Below are 14,349 nucleotides of genomic sequence, written 5' to 3'. Positions count from 1 at the left end.
TACACCGTATCCATCAAACACAATGTGGTAATACTGTTTGATGTGGCAAGCTCGTACTGAAAATAATCTTGCAGATCAGCAGTACTAGTGTCTAATGTATGCATTATTCTTTGAAACAGAAGAGTTGTATCAAAAGAAACAATATCTTCTCGTATTGTGACACTTGAGTTTATTGTTGCCAGAGATAATACACGGTTCTTGCGCTTCAATTTTACCTCACCGAGAGCTTGTCCAGTTATGGCATTCATAGACTCCAATCCAACTTCATAGCTTTTGTAGCAGTTTATTTTATTATCACCGGTTATCCCAGTTGCAAGTGACATAATCTCCTTAGTGACTTTGGTGCACATTTCACATGTATCTGGCATGCCAAGAATCCACCGACTCAATACACTATCGGTTATCCCTCGCCCATGTGTCAGCCCTCCTGGGGTATTCATCGTCCTCATTAGCGCTTGTTCAACAGTAAAATCTGACCATAGACCAGCCCAATTCTTGTTTGAGCGCCTGATTGTAAAAAATCCTTTCTTTGTAAACTTGACAAAATCTTTATAAGACATATGCTGATGTAAATCATGAATATCTTGCAAGTATAAGTGGCACGATTTTGCATAAACTAAGTGACCAGCTGGATGAAAGTAAGGTATAAACTCTTGAACACACAGTAGGTGTAATTCCCAATTTCCTAGTCTTTCAGCCTCTATATATTGTGGCATCACAGTCACCATCTGAAAATATTGCATCCAAAGCCTTGCTGTTTTGACCCTTAAGGCAACTTCTTGCTCATGAGTGTTAAATTTCTTTACAATGCTATTTATGATACCCAATTCCTTTGCTGATGTTGCAGTCAATATTTTGTTATCATACTGCTGAAGCATGGACTGAACCTCTTGTTTATCCTCATCAGAAATGATTGCACCACCTAAAAGAAGCTGGCCCAATGCAGCATATGTTAACAGATGTGCTCGAAGGGCCCTGGGAAAGCTGTGTCCTGTCATCATTTTGTCTGTAGATTTAGGTGCATAAAGTGTCTCCCACACTTATTTTGATCCACTACCGGCCATGATGTACCCAATAGAACCCATAAGTAACATTAAGCGATGAAAACCACCAAGTCGCATAAAAACTTTACCTAAATTCAAACTGTTTTCAGTAGAGGACATAATCTCTCTTGCCTTCCATTATAGTGGCTGGTCAAAAGTAACACATGTCACACTCTTACTCGCTTTTCTACATGAATCAGATGCAAAATGTAATACGCTGTTTATTGCATCAGAAGAGGTAGCCTTTAAATTAAGGAAAGGCAAAAAGCCTTTCCAGTGTGGAATATCCTTAAATTTCATCCACTTCCCACTCAACCATAGTAAATGACAAGATGACGTAATTTTTTTACTAGTAAGTTTCTTTAAATCCTCAATTTCAATCCTTTTCAGTCCACTTTCACTATAACTTGTGAAGGGTTTCACCGTTATAGATGAACACGAAGAAATTTCGCTAGCAGATGGCATTTTTTTCAGCCTTTCAATTACTTCTGGTTTGATCATTGAGCCTGCTAGTGTTACACATTCAATGCCTCCCATGCAGTGAAATGTGTGAAACCCATCTATTGTGTGCACATCAAAATCTGCATTATCAAAAACAAACTGCATGAAACTATCGGGCAAAATATTAGGAGGGGTAGTTTTCATACAAATTGCTTCAAAGAGTTGTGCTTCATTATATCCAGTAGAGAGAATCCCAGTTTATGTAAAATATATACCAAGGGTCTTGATCCAAATTTTCTGTGAGGGTTTTTCATTATACCAAGAATTACATAGCAATTTATCTCCTGATTTGCGGAAACATACAATGGGAATCTTTCTTTGGAGGGTAGTTATGATAACATCATTTCCGTGCTTTTCTTGTAATTTTGTTTTCAGATAGCTTCCACTTGTGCTGCAAAGTAAATTGACAGTCATCAATATCTTCTCTAAGCCAGTTTCTATAACTTCATCATCGGGTCGTCCACGTTTACCTGACAGATTTAAGTGTTGCTTCGAAAAAAAACTTGGAGCTACATGATCTATGGTATCTTGCTTCTCCTGCAACCAAACAATGAACACCAACTATAATTGCTTTTACCTTTTTACCCAAGTCATCATTACGATTGATGCATTTATCCAGCACATTTTTTCCAAAGTCTAAGGTCATTACTCTACTAACTACTTGTCGTCTATGGAGAGGTTTTTCTTTTCCTCTTTTTCACAGCACTCATGAAAACAAAATATACACTAAAATTCTCTTTGAATAAAAACTCGTTTTCCTCCAAAATACTTTTCTATGGACAATACGGAATTAAAAAAAAATTGAAAAATTCGTGGAGTTCATTACTATTTTTTTCTGGTAAACGTCTAGCGATAAAATATTTAGGGCTATTATTTACATCCTCTGTATATACTTCTTCGTTTTTTTCTATTTGGAGGATAAAAACAAATATCTAAAAATAAATAATCACCCGTTTTCGAGTCTGCAATTTATTTAATTTTTTAAATCATCATGATCAATATTCTATAAATATCTATAAATTTAGCGCTATTCTCATTTACAAGGCGATATTGTGGTGGTTCGTGTGATAAATACAGATGAAAAATATGCTGTTTTTGGAAACAAATCGGCTAAATTTTCTTCATAATAACTAGAATTTATTTTCTATTTTTTTCCTTTTCCAATATAATTACATAATCAGACAATGTGTATTATGTTTTGTATTGTACTTTGGTGATGATAAGGTCACTCTAGTAATTATTGTACCTGTTGCTGTTTTTTTAAATTTTATTGCATTTTCATTTAAATAAAAATTCTCTTTGAATAAAAGCTCATTTTCCTCCAAAATGCTTTTCCATGGACAAGACGGAATTAAAATATACTTGAAAAATTCCTGGAGTTCATTACTACTTTTTTCTGGCAAACTTCTAACGATAAAATATTTATGGCTATTATTTACATCCCCTGTATATACTTCTTCGTTTTTCTCTATATTATATTCTCTATTTGGTGGACAAAAATAAATATCTAAAAATAAATAATCACCCATTTTCAGGTCGGCAAATTGTTTAATTTTTAAATCGTCATGATCAATATTCTGTAAATATCTGAATTTGGCGCTATTCTCATTTACAAGGCGATATTGTGGTGGTGATAAATCAGGATAGCGACATCGTGGTTTGCGTGATAAATCATGAAAAGAAACTGTTTTTGGAAACAAATTGGCTAAATTTTCTTCGTAATGATTAGTAATTGGTTTATTTTTTTCCTTTTCCAATACAATTACATAATCTGCAAAGTGGTTTTCTTTTAAGAAATCATTGTAACATCTGATTATACGCGAACATTCACAATTACCATCTGGATTTAACACCAATGGAAATAGTTTTTGAGAGTTTAAACCATAAACTAAATACATAATATCGAATAGCATTTTACGGCCGCCTTTTTTATGAATAACCTTCCACTTGGTTGTTATCATTTCATGATAAAAGAATTTTATATATTTATCGCTTGGAATGTCATCACAAATTAAAATATTTTTATCAAGACCGTACAAATAATCATAAACGTTTTTGAATAAATTAACTTTAATGGGATTCCGTATGTCGTCCCATATGTCGTCCATCGTAACAATAACTGAAAACAAAAGATAATATATGTATATGTATATACATATAAAACATAATATATATAAATTAGAACAAAATCAAATGAAATATATAAATTTAAGAAAATTGAATATCTAAGAAAAAAAATCAGCATAGTGATTAGAATTGTAATCAATGTTATGTCAGACATCCCATCCTCCTTCAGAGAATGGGAATAGTGAAGAATATAAAGAATGCTTAATTGAACACAAAGACCCTAAACTTTTTTTTATTGTTATATTATTTATATCTATCATTTTATATTTATGTTTACCTAATTTGATATATTTGATAATTATATTTATATTCTTTATATATAAACACATTAAGAGTAAAAAACTCCCCCATACCAAGTAATAAGCCATTAATCGTATTATTGTTTTTTTTTATAATCGATTCGTAGTATATTGAAATTTTGTAATAATATAAACAATTGAGTAGAAAAATAATAGTTTTGATGGATGGAATTTATGTTTTACGCCCATGTTAAATTTAGAAAAAGAGATTGGTTTGCATAATTATATATGGATATATAATTGGGACGAAACTCCTACCAGAGAAAAGATTTTCGCTGTAGATTATAATTCAAACGAACTTATAATAATTCCTTTACCACACCCTTATTTTACTAATAAATATAATCATATTGTAATTGTAACCAAAAATGTAGATATATTTTTATCTCGTATAACTACACTGCGAGAAAGGCGAAAAATATTTTCAGACATCCAAATCAAATTGTATCCCAAAGAAACGGGAAACATCTTGAATAAAGACTTTTCTTATCTAGAAATATACTCCAAGAAAAATATTGGTACAGTCATAAAAATTTATTGTCTTGAAATAAAATTATTATCTAAGGTGTTTCAAAATGAACAAGAATATTATGGTATTGATGCTATAGGAAAATATAGAAATGTTATTTTGATTGCATACGACATGACAGATTTAAAAGAAATACGACAAATACCAAAACCATATTTTCTTCTAGGAGGTTGTTCAGCATTATAAAGAAAAGGCGTGGTTCGGATGGTCCAGAGACCCAACTAAAATATTTGTCTGATAATATAAATATTTTAAAATATTTCTTTGGTTACAGAGTAACTAATTTACAAATAAAAAGAAACACCAAAGAAGAAATAGTGTCTTGTGTTTTTTATACCACCACCCATGGTAATAAAAGAAAACGATTGAATAATAATAATAATTGTATATCTAAATCGACATTAAATCTAAGTGGCAATGAAAATGAAAAAAAAAAATTAATTAAACAAATTTTAAGTGCTTTGTGTTGTATTAAAGAGACTGGTTTGATAATAACTGGATGGAATATAGATAAATGTGATTTTCAATATTTGTTAGATAGAAGTCTTTTTTATGGTTTAATCAAACGCGACAAGAATCAACACCTTCATCCTTCTTTGAATTCTTTCTCTTCTGAAATAATTATTCCTCTACCACCTTGGAAAATTAACATAGATGCTTTACAATATAAGGAGATATTTCAAAACATAATTATAAAATTTCCTAGATATAATCCTCCCTCCTATGAATTGAAAATTATTTGTGAAGTTTTAGATATTAAATGTAATATCGCTAAAGATGGGGGGGGGCAGAATTATTATTTTCTTTTTTAGATAAAACAGAAATGATTTCATGCGTTTTGTCTTTATTCAGCATTGCAGATTCAAGTCCAAATCACGCCTACGGGCCCTTATTCTCAAAATTGCGAAATTTTTTTATCCCAGGCATTGCTGCGCGCTTACTTGAACATTTTTTCCAGTCAATTGTTATTGCTCCTATAAATAATAGTAATCATTATTATTATAAAATACCACCCAATGATAATAATCACGAGAATAATGTATTAGTTGGGGGTTTGGTATTACCGCCAGAAAAGGGAATTCATTATTATATTGAAGGAAAGAGAAACATTGGAAGTGTTGATTTTGAATCAATTTATCCAAATATTATGTCAACTTTTGGGATAATTAAAGGATATATATGTCGGGTTTCTGATGACGAATTTGAAATTAACAAATTTTTTTTCATAAAAACTTTAATATTTCGCCTTGGATAAAAACAAAACGCAATAAAGATTGCCATTATTTATCACGAAAAGTATTTATGGAAAATAATGATAATTGTACTCCAATTCGGCTATTTTGTGGATATCTCATAAATAAACGACAGCAATATAGAAAGGGGTCGTCCCAGTCCCTTATCTTCAAATTGATGATAAATTCAATTTATGGTTTATATTCTCATAATACATTTCCATTATATTCTCCTATGGCTGCCAATATGATAACAAATTATGGAAGGTGGTTTCTGAACGAAGCCATTGATTATTTCATTAAAAAATTTTCCAATACAGTATGTTTGTATGGCGACACAGACAGTATCTTTTAATCGAGCCCCTTTCATATAACAGAACTAATATCAAAATATAATGGATTTCAAAAATACCCCAAGATTAGGTTAAAAGTTGAAAATGTTTTTAAGCGATTAGTTTTGATCAGAAAAAAATTATACATGGGAAAACTCGACGATAACAAATACAAAATATCGGGCTTTCCTATCCGTATGCCCCATTATGTGTATGAGTTTATGAAAATATGTTTACATTCTATTCTTGATAACAATGAATCTATTTATAAGAATTATATCGAGGAAGCTTTACAGAATTTTCTATCATTAGATCTGATCGACAATCATCAAAATTACTTACCAATAATTATGTCAAATAAAAGGAAAAAAATATACATTGCTCCAAAAAAAGAATGATAGACTATTATTTGGCACCAACATTCAATCAACTTTTTTTACTTTTAAATTTGCCATCAATAAATGATTTATTCCTTTGTTGAATAGACAAACAAATTCAATATTATATGACAAAGGGTTATACATTTTTAGATTTTTCTAATCAGTGTGATAGTATGTTACTTGGTGGTATTGAGATTATTAATAGCAATATTCCTGATGACATTTTAAACTTTTGGAGAAATGTAAAGAAAAAGAAAAATATTTTATTATATGCCACTTTGAGTAGTCAATGTGCAAATAAAAACAACGAGGAACCTTTCTTCTACATTACATTGGATGACACAATGCAATGTCCTAAAATATATTTTCGCAACGAACTAGAAAATCTATTGTTGCGTCTTTTTAATCATAATGAAATAAACGATATAAGTTTAATAATAGATTGTAAAAACTGTAATAATAATATTTTATCTGTGTTGTGTTTTTTGAATAACAAACCATTAACTTGGATGGAAAGAAAAAATATATTTTGGGATAATAATACAAGTAAAGATCGTTTTATATTTAGAATATCAAAATCATTATTAATTATTATTGAAAAAGACACAGAACGTGGAAAGTGGACAATGACAATGAAATCTTAATAACAATAAAAACCTAAAACGAATTTATTTAATTTTTTGGTTATTATATTTCATTATAACAAAAAAAAATGATTTTTTCTTTCATTAAATAAAAGGAATATATATACACATCAAATACATTTTTATAAATTGAAATAATGTCTAATTTTTTCATAACTTAAAGATACACCATGTATTTAATTATTTTTTTACCCTTAGTAAAAAATATAATAGATTTAACATGGTAAAATTTACATTTATTGATAATGTAACGGATATTTTAGGTAAAAACAAATTTACAGATAGTGTAAATTTTAGAAATTATGATTTCAACATATCTAATAATATAAATAAGATGGATGATGTAAATTTCAACACATTAATTGAAGATTTTAATAATTATACTTTCAATACAACAAATGACACATCCAAATATATACCTAATGATATAAATAAATGGAAAAAATACGATGACTTTAATAAAACTTTAAGTGGAAATAATCCATCATTGCCTGGCAAAACAAATGCATTTATCCGTTCAACTTTACCATACAATAAATATAAAAAACTATTAAAAGAGGTTGACGATTTAGCAGTAAGTTTTGGTTTTAGAAATGAAAAAGAATTAGCTAAAAGTTTAGAAAAGGCCGCCGATTTCTGTAAAAGTGCCAGGGGAAAAAATATTGTTAATAATAATCCTATATGGATTAATCTAGTTTTATCGCTTAAGAAAATGAAAAATAAAAGTAATATTGTTAAATTTGCTCTTGTTTCTGGAACAGCTACTGGAATGGTTATTTACTTGGCACGAATACAAGCCGAACATACGGGGTGTTTTAGATATAATTTGCAAGATAAAAAAAAGTTAATAAAGTATAAAATTAATGGAAATTTTTGTATTGACAAAGGTCTTTCTATTAATGATTCAGTAATATCTAAGGACATAATAATTTTACCCGAGAATGAACATCCCTTATTTAATGTGAATAAATGGGATTGTAATTATGACGAATTTCTCTATTCTGATACTGTTATAGACAGAGAACGAATAGATGAAATACGCCAGTTAGGATGTAATGGTTTGAGTAATATAGAAAATTTTAACATGTTAGCAGGAAGCACACCATTTGATAAAATTATTCCACACGAAAAATATAAAAATTATATGTTCGTTTGTGAGCGAGCAACATTTTTGCGGTCTTTAACAAAGGAAACATTAAATGTTGCTGATGATATTGTTGGTGGGGCCCTAGAATCTAATCTATTTGTTAGAATTTATGATAATCTGTTTAAATTGTTGTATTTTATTGTTTGTACTATCTTTTTATATATCATTTACAATAAATATGTAAAAAAAAGAGCTGAAAATATTAGAGGCAGCCAAATAAGTAGTCGTTGATGATAAACAACAGAAAAAAAATTATGATAATTAGGCTTTATTTTCGGCTTTAATAATACAAATAATTTAATGTATTAGTGGATATATACAATTATATGTGTAGTTTGTTTTAATACACAATTTACTACAACCAGAGTTTTATTTATTTTCTTAATATATATATATATATATATATATATATATATATATATATATATATATATATATATATATATATATATATATATATACATATATATATATATATATATATATATATATATATATATATATGTATATATATATATATATATATATATATATATATATATATATATATATATATATGTATATATATATATATATATATATATATATATATATATATATATATATATATATATATATATATATATATATATATATATATATATATATATATATATATATATATATATATATATATATATATATATATATATATATATATATATATATACATATATATATATATATGTATATATATATATATATATATATATATATATATATATATATATATATATATATATATATATATATACTGTAAATGATTAAAAGATTAGCTCAAAATAAATAATATGAATGGATGAGAAACACACATAAACGAGGTTATTATTCCTAGCCGTGGTGCGTTCGTAGTTTTAGAAGGTTGCGACAAAACGGGGAAAACAACACAGGCAAAAAAGTTGGTCGATTCTTTGAATACAGCTGGATTATCAGCAATTTATATTGCATTTCCAGATAGAACCACAAAGATTGGCAATATTATTGACGGCTACTTGGCATATGGCGGTGAACACAAAGATCACTGTATACATCTTCTATTCTCGGCTAACAGGTGGGAATTGCTTGCAAAAATTGAATCAGCATTGCTTGGTGGTACTTCAGTAATAATTGATCGATATGCATTTTCTGGAGTTGCATTTTCTGCAGCAAAAGAGGGTATGAGTTTGAGTTGGTGTAAACAAAGTGATGTGGGTCTTCCAAGGCCAGATATAGTATTCTTCATGGATCTGAGTATACAAGAAGCCCAAAGACACGGTCGTTATGGCGAAGAACGGTATGAAAAAGCCAAATTCCAGAAAAGAGTTAAAGAAAATTATCGTTTATTACAAGATGAATCCTGGAAAGTAATTAACGCAAATAAGACCATTGAGATCATACAGAAAGAGTTAGTAGCTGAAGTTTTGAATATCATTGACAACATAAATGGAACAAGTATTGGTAAACTTTGGTTATAGTATGGTACAATGTACAACTGGGGACGAGACAAAGATTTTCTGGAATGAATAGATCAATTAATAATTCTCTTTTAATACCTGATAAATATTTATATTTATATTCAAGTTAAACAGTAAGGTTTGTGTATTTCTGTCATTTGAATAAAACTTTTTTTCTTTACTGGCCATTTAAATATTGCTAATAATGATAAAAATAGCATAATGAAAATACTAACCAAATTTAAAATAACTAATATTTTATTTCTAATATAATTCATATATAAGATGTGATGTTTTTCCATCTCAGACAATAAATAATTATATCCTTCATAAAAATAATCTATTTCATTTTTATCATTTTTATATGAATAAATAATTAGGGGTGGTTCAAATAGTTTTATATTTTGTATAAGATATAACCGTGAAAGACACAATCGTAATTGCGCGTTAACCATGGTTCTTTTTTATATTTATTATACACATAATAAATCGCAGCCACATTTGCATTAGATATTTCTGTAAAAACATTTTTAACAATATGCATAATTAGTTGTATTTTTTGAATACCGTATTTCCCGTGTCATAAGACGCTACAAGTGGTAAGACGCACCCTTAAATTAGCAAGGCAGTTTTAGAAAAAAAAATGAGGATTTAAAAAATTTCTTAGCACAAATCCCTTGTCAGCGACTCTACCGTGATTATTGTCTTGCACAATAACTTTTCTTATTTTGGGTGAATTATGAAATTTTTATGTTAATATTAATTACCTATATGCCAATTATCCCAATTTTATTACATATTCATATAAGAAACCACTAAAGCAGTCGTAGTTTCCACCACAACTACACGTTAAGTCAGAGTGTTTGGTGTTTCAAGTGTTGTTTACATGAAAGCAGCGTTATCAAGTGCATAAAATTTTGTTAAAGAGGTAAAATTCTAGTACTATTTCCAAAATTCCTCATATAGCCTGGAAATTTTCACACAAAATGTAATTATTGATTAAAGAAATCTAGACATTCTTTTAGGTGGAGTAATTTTGTTACTGTTTGTGATTCAAGGTCTAGTTACTTTTCTGCAAATTGGTAATACTGCAATCAACAAACAGAAGTTTTTTTCCAAGGTCGTATTCAGCAAACGTCTGTTTGTATTATTTCGTAACTCAGGCAACAAAGTCATTATCTATATATTGCTTTATTACAAAATATCAACAAAATATGAGAAAATAGATATACTGTATACTGCATAAACAACTATGTCATAGCGTCGTCTGCTACGAGATCATTAATTGGCATGTTTGCTTGTAGAAGGGGGTTAGCGAGTCACCAGCTGATTACAAAAAAAAGGAAAAAAAATAATTGCTACTGTACTTCATTAAAGGAAGTGTAATATGAATATAAAAATAAATGAATTTATTACATAGGAATGATAATTGTAGGTTTATATTCTATCTCTCGTCAGTTTGAGTACTTGTATGTCAATAGTTAGATGTTTGAAGGTTGTTAAAATCCCTTATACAACTTTTTCTCAAGTGTTAAGACGCAGGGTGATTTTGGGGGGCAATTTTCGTGAAAAAATGGTGCGTCTTATCACACGGAAAATACGGTAAATTGATACTCTATATTTATTATTTATCAAAATAATTTTAATCTATGCAGCGCGTTAAAGCACATAAAGTGACATTATTATTATTTAATCTTATTTTTTTAATACATTATTTTTCAATACAAGAAAGATTAGGTGTCCATTCTAAATAATTAAAATGTTTTACGTCTGTAACAAGAAATATTTTAACAGTGTATTCCTTTATATATTTACGTGATTTATAGATACATAATTTGAATTGTATTTTAGCCTGTAAATCATTATAATGAGATGTTTTTCTACAATTTTCATTATTATTTAATGAGTAAACATCAATAGATTGAACTTTATTGTCAGTTAACCATTTATTATTATTGTCTATTTGTTTTTTTTCATAATATATATCAACCAATTTATCTAAATTTAACGAAATATTATTCGTAGTAACATTATTTAATATTATACGATTTAGTTTCAGCTTGAAACTAAGATTATAGAATTCCGTTTTAAAATTTTTTATAATTTCTTTATAAGATAAAATTAAAATCCGTGGTCGAATTATTGATTTTTGTTGAGCCAATAATAATATATTAGTTTTAACTATTTCTCTTTTCGATATATTATAATTTGGTTTCTCCATTTCGTGAGTTACTGCCATTTTAAAATCTAAAAGCCAATCTTCTTTTGATTTATTCAAAATATTAGTCGAGTTCAATACATTTTGTGATAAATGTATTTTTGGATTATGTCTAGTGATGGTTATTATTTTATCAGACAAACAATTATCAAATAGACTTAAAGATAATAAGATTATTATATATTTATACATTTTTTAATTTTCCTAATTGCTGATAAATTTAGTTTGGTATCATTACGGTTTGTTTGTGTTTTGTTGGGTTTTCTTCCTGGGTAATAGGATAGAAAAAATATGCCCGAGAAAAAAATTCGATTGAATATCATTATTATATGTAATTATATCGTCTAATTAGTTAATCAGTTATTATAATGGTAGGAAAATTAAAAAATGGATAAAATGTTATTGGTTTATTTATCAATCGTAAAATTATTTTTGTTTGTTATTATTTTAATGCTGTTAGCAACGAATATTTTTGGTAGAAAAATTGATAATAGTTATATAAGTATAATTATTCTTACATTCATTCTTTTAATAGAAATTATATTATTTAATAAATTTATTTGGCCATTTCAAGATTATCAGTTAAATAAGCCCCCACCAATACAAAAATATAATAAGGATATTGTATTTGATAATGAATTTTTAGAACATTTGAATAAGTAACAAAATAACACATTACACATAAACAATTATATATAATATATGTTTATTACATTTTTATTATTATTTCATTTACAAAACGCCCCCTAATTATAATATTAAATGTTCGTAATAATAATTAATTAATTGACCACAACAGCTGCCTTTACAAATAGGAGTAGTAATAATTTTATGATTCAAGTTAAAAAATGGAAACTAAAACTATCTCTCCACATATTTACTATTGTATACAATGTAATCATTTTTTTTTTAAATAATTAATTTGGAGAACAACTGCCCTAGCTGTAATACAATATGTACCACATTGATTCATGTACAGGATATAAAAACCAGAACAAACAATAAAACAGAAGATATTTCATCAATATTAAACAAGTATTACACAAAATTTTGTTCTACGCCCAAAAAGATTTCTTGTGATTTATTAACAAGCACAAATGGACGTTGCTTTTATTCTCACAATTTAAATCAAAATATGCACAATATAATAATCCGTACAGATTCTATATAGAAATATATATTATACCTTATATTGGATAAAAAAACATAAAAATTGCTTAAAAATAAAAAATGACAAACAAAGATACTCATAGTATTGAAACTTTTATTAATGACCCAAATGTATAAGAAGAACTAGAAGGAAAAGAAAGGATACAAGAAAACCTGATAAAAGAAAAAGAAAAATCCACAACCAGCGAAAAGAGTAATAGTTAGCTATCGAAAACAAATTCCTTTCTATGTAAGAACATCTCAATGAAAGTAATGAATCAGGTGTTATATATTATACTTATGATATCTATTTTATATTATGCACGCCATATGTCAGAGAACCAGCTCGATGAAACTATTAATATCTTAGATAAAATTAAAAGCGCTGGGATGTTGGAACCCTTGATAAAAAATGTTAGTATTTAATTAACAAAGGTTATTATTTATTTGATTCATTGTCGTTGACCTCTTTAACCCATTCCCCCCGAAAGATTTTTTTCCTTTGCAATAAATTTTTATAAACAAAAGGGTGATTGATATTATAATGAATAAAAGAATTATAAAACTGAATGACAATATTATAAAATTCAAGGATATTAGTTTCAGTAGGAGCGAGTTGTTCTGATTTTTTTTATTTGCCACGGTAATATTATCATTATTTACTTCCATAGATATAGTATTTACAGATGAGTGTGAATTTTTATAACTAGAGTTTGTGTCGGGGCCTTTAAGTGGTATATCGGTTGTTTTATATCTACTTTTCTCGCATCTCTTGACAAAGTTATACTCCGTAGATATAGTATTTACAAATGAGTGTGAATATTTACAACTAGAGTTTGTGTCGGGGCCTTTAAATGGTATATCATTTGTTTTATATCCATTTTTTCGCATCTATTGTCAAAATTATATTCTGTAATATCATAAATTTTGGTTATTATTGTGGTGGTGATAGAGTGAAAAGATTCTTCAAATTGTGGAACATCCGTAGATTCACCAAAATTACTGTTATTATTATAATAATCCCCGGTTGTTATTTCAGTGTTGTTTAAATTTATGGGCATTGATTTTACTAATATGATATGATTTGTAAATTGTTTATAATAACAACACAAAAGTATAATAAAAGTATACATTATTCTTATATGAAATCTTTCGTCAGAGACCCAAGTAATTTACTGGTCGGTCGGTCTGTCAAAAGCTATAAGATGTATCTGCGCGTTTTGCTTACATATATAAGCGGGCATAAAAAACAAATTAAATATATTATTATGCTTAT

At 27.8% G+C, this 14,349-nt stretch overlaps 1 pseudogene; it reads left to right on the top strand.

The window, feature by feature from the left end:
• The first annotated feature begins 1,062 nt into the window (after positions 1-1,062).
• LOC137656566 (thymidylate kinase pseudogene) lies at positions 1,063-9,727 on the top strand (annotated as a pseudogene).
• Positions 9,728-14,349: the final 4,622 nt, after the last annotated feature.

This window comes from Palaemon carinicauda, chromosome 17 (assembly GCF_036898095.1).
Source record: "Palaemon carinicauda isolate YSFRI2023 chromosome 17, ASM3689809v2, whole genome shotgun sequence".
NCBI classification, from domain to species: domain Eukaryota; kingdom Metazoa; phylum Arthropoda; class Malacostraca; order Decapoda; family Palaemonidae; genus Palaemon; species Palaemon carinicauda.
The sequence above is the reverse complement of the archived record's forward strand: the minus strand, read 5'-3'. Positions and strand labels throughout refer to the sequence as shown.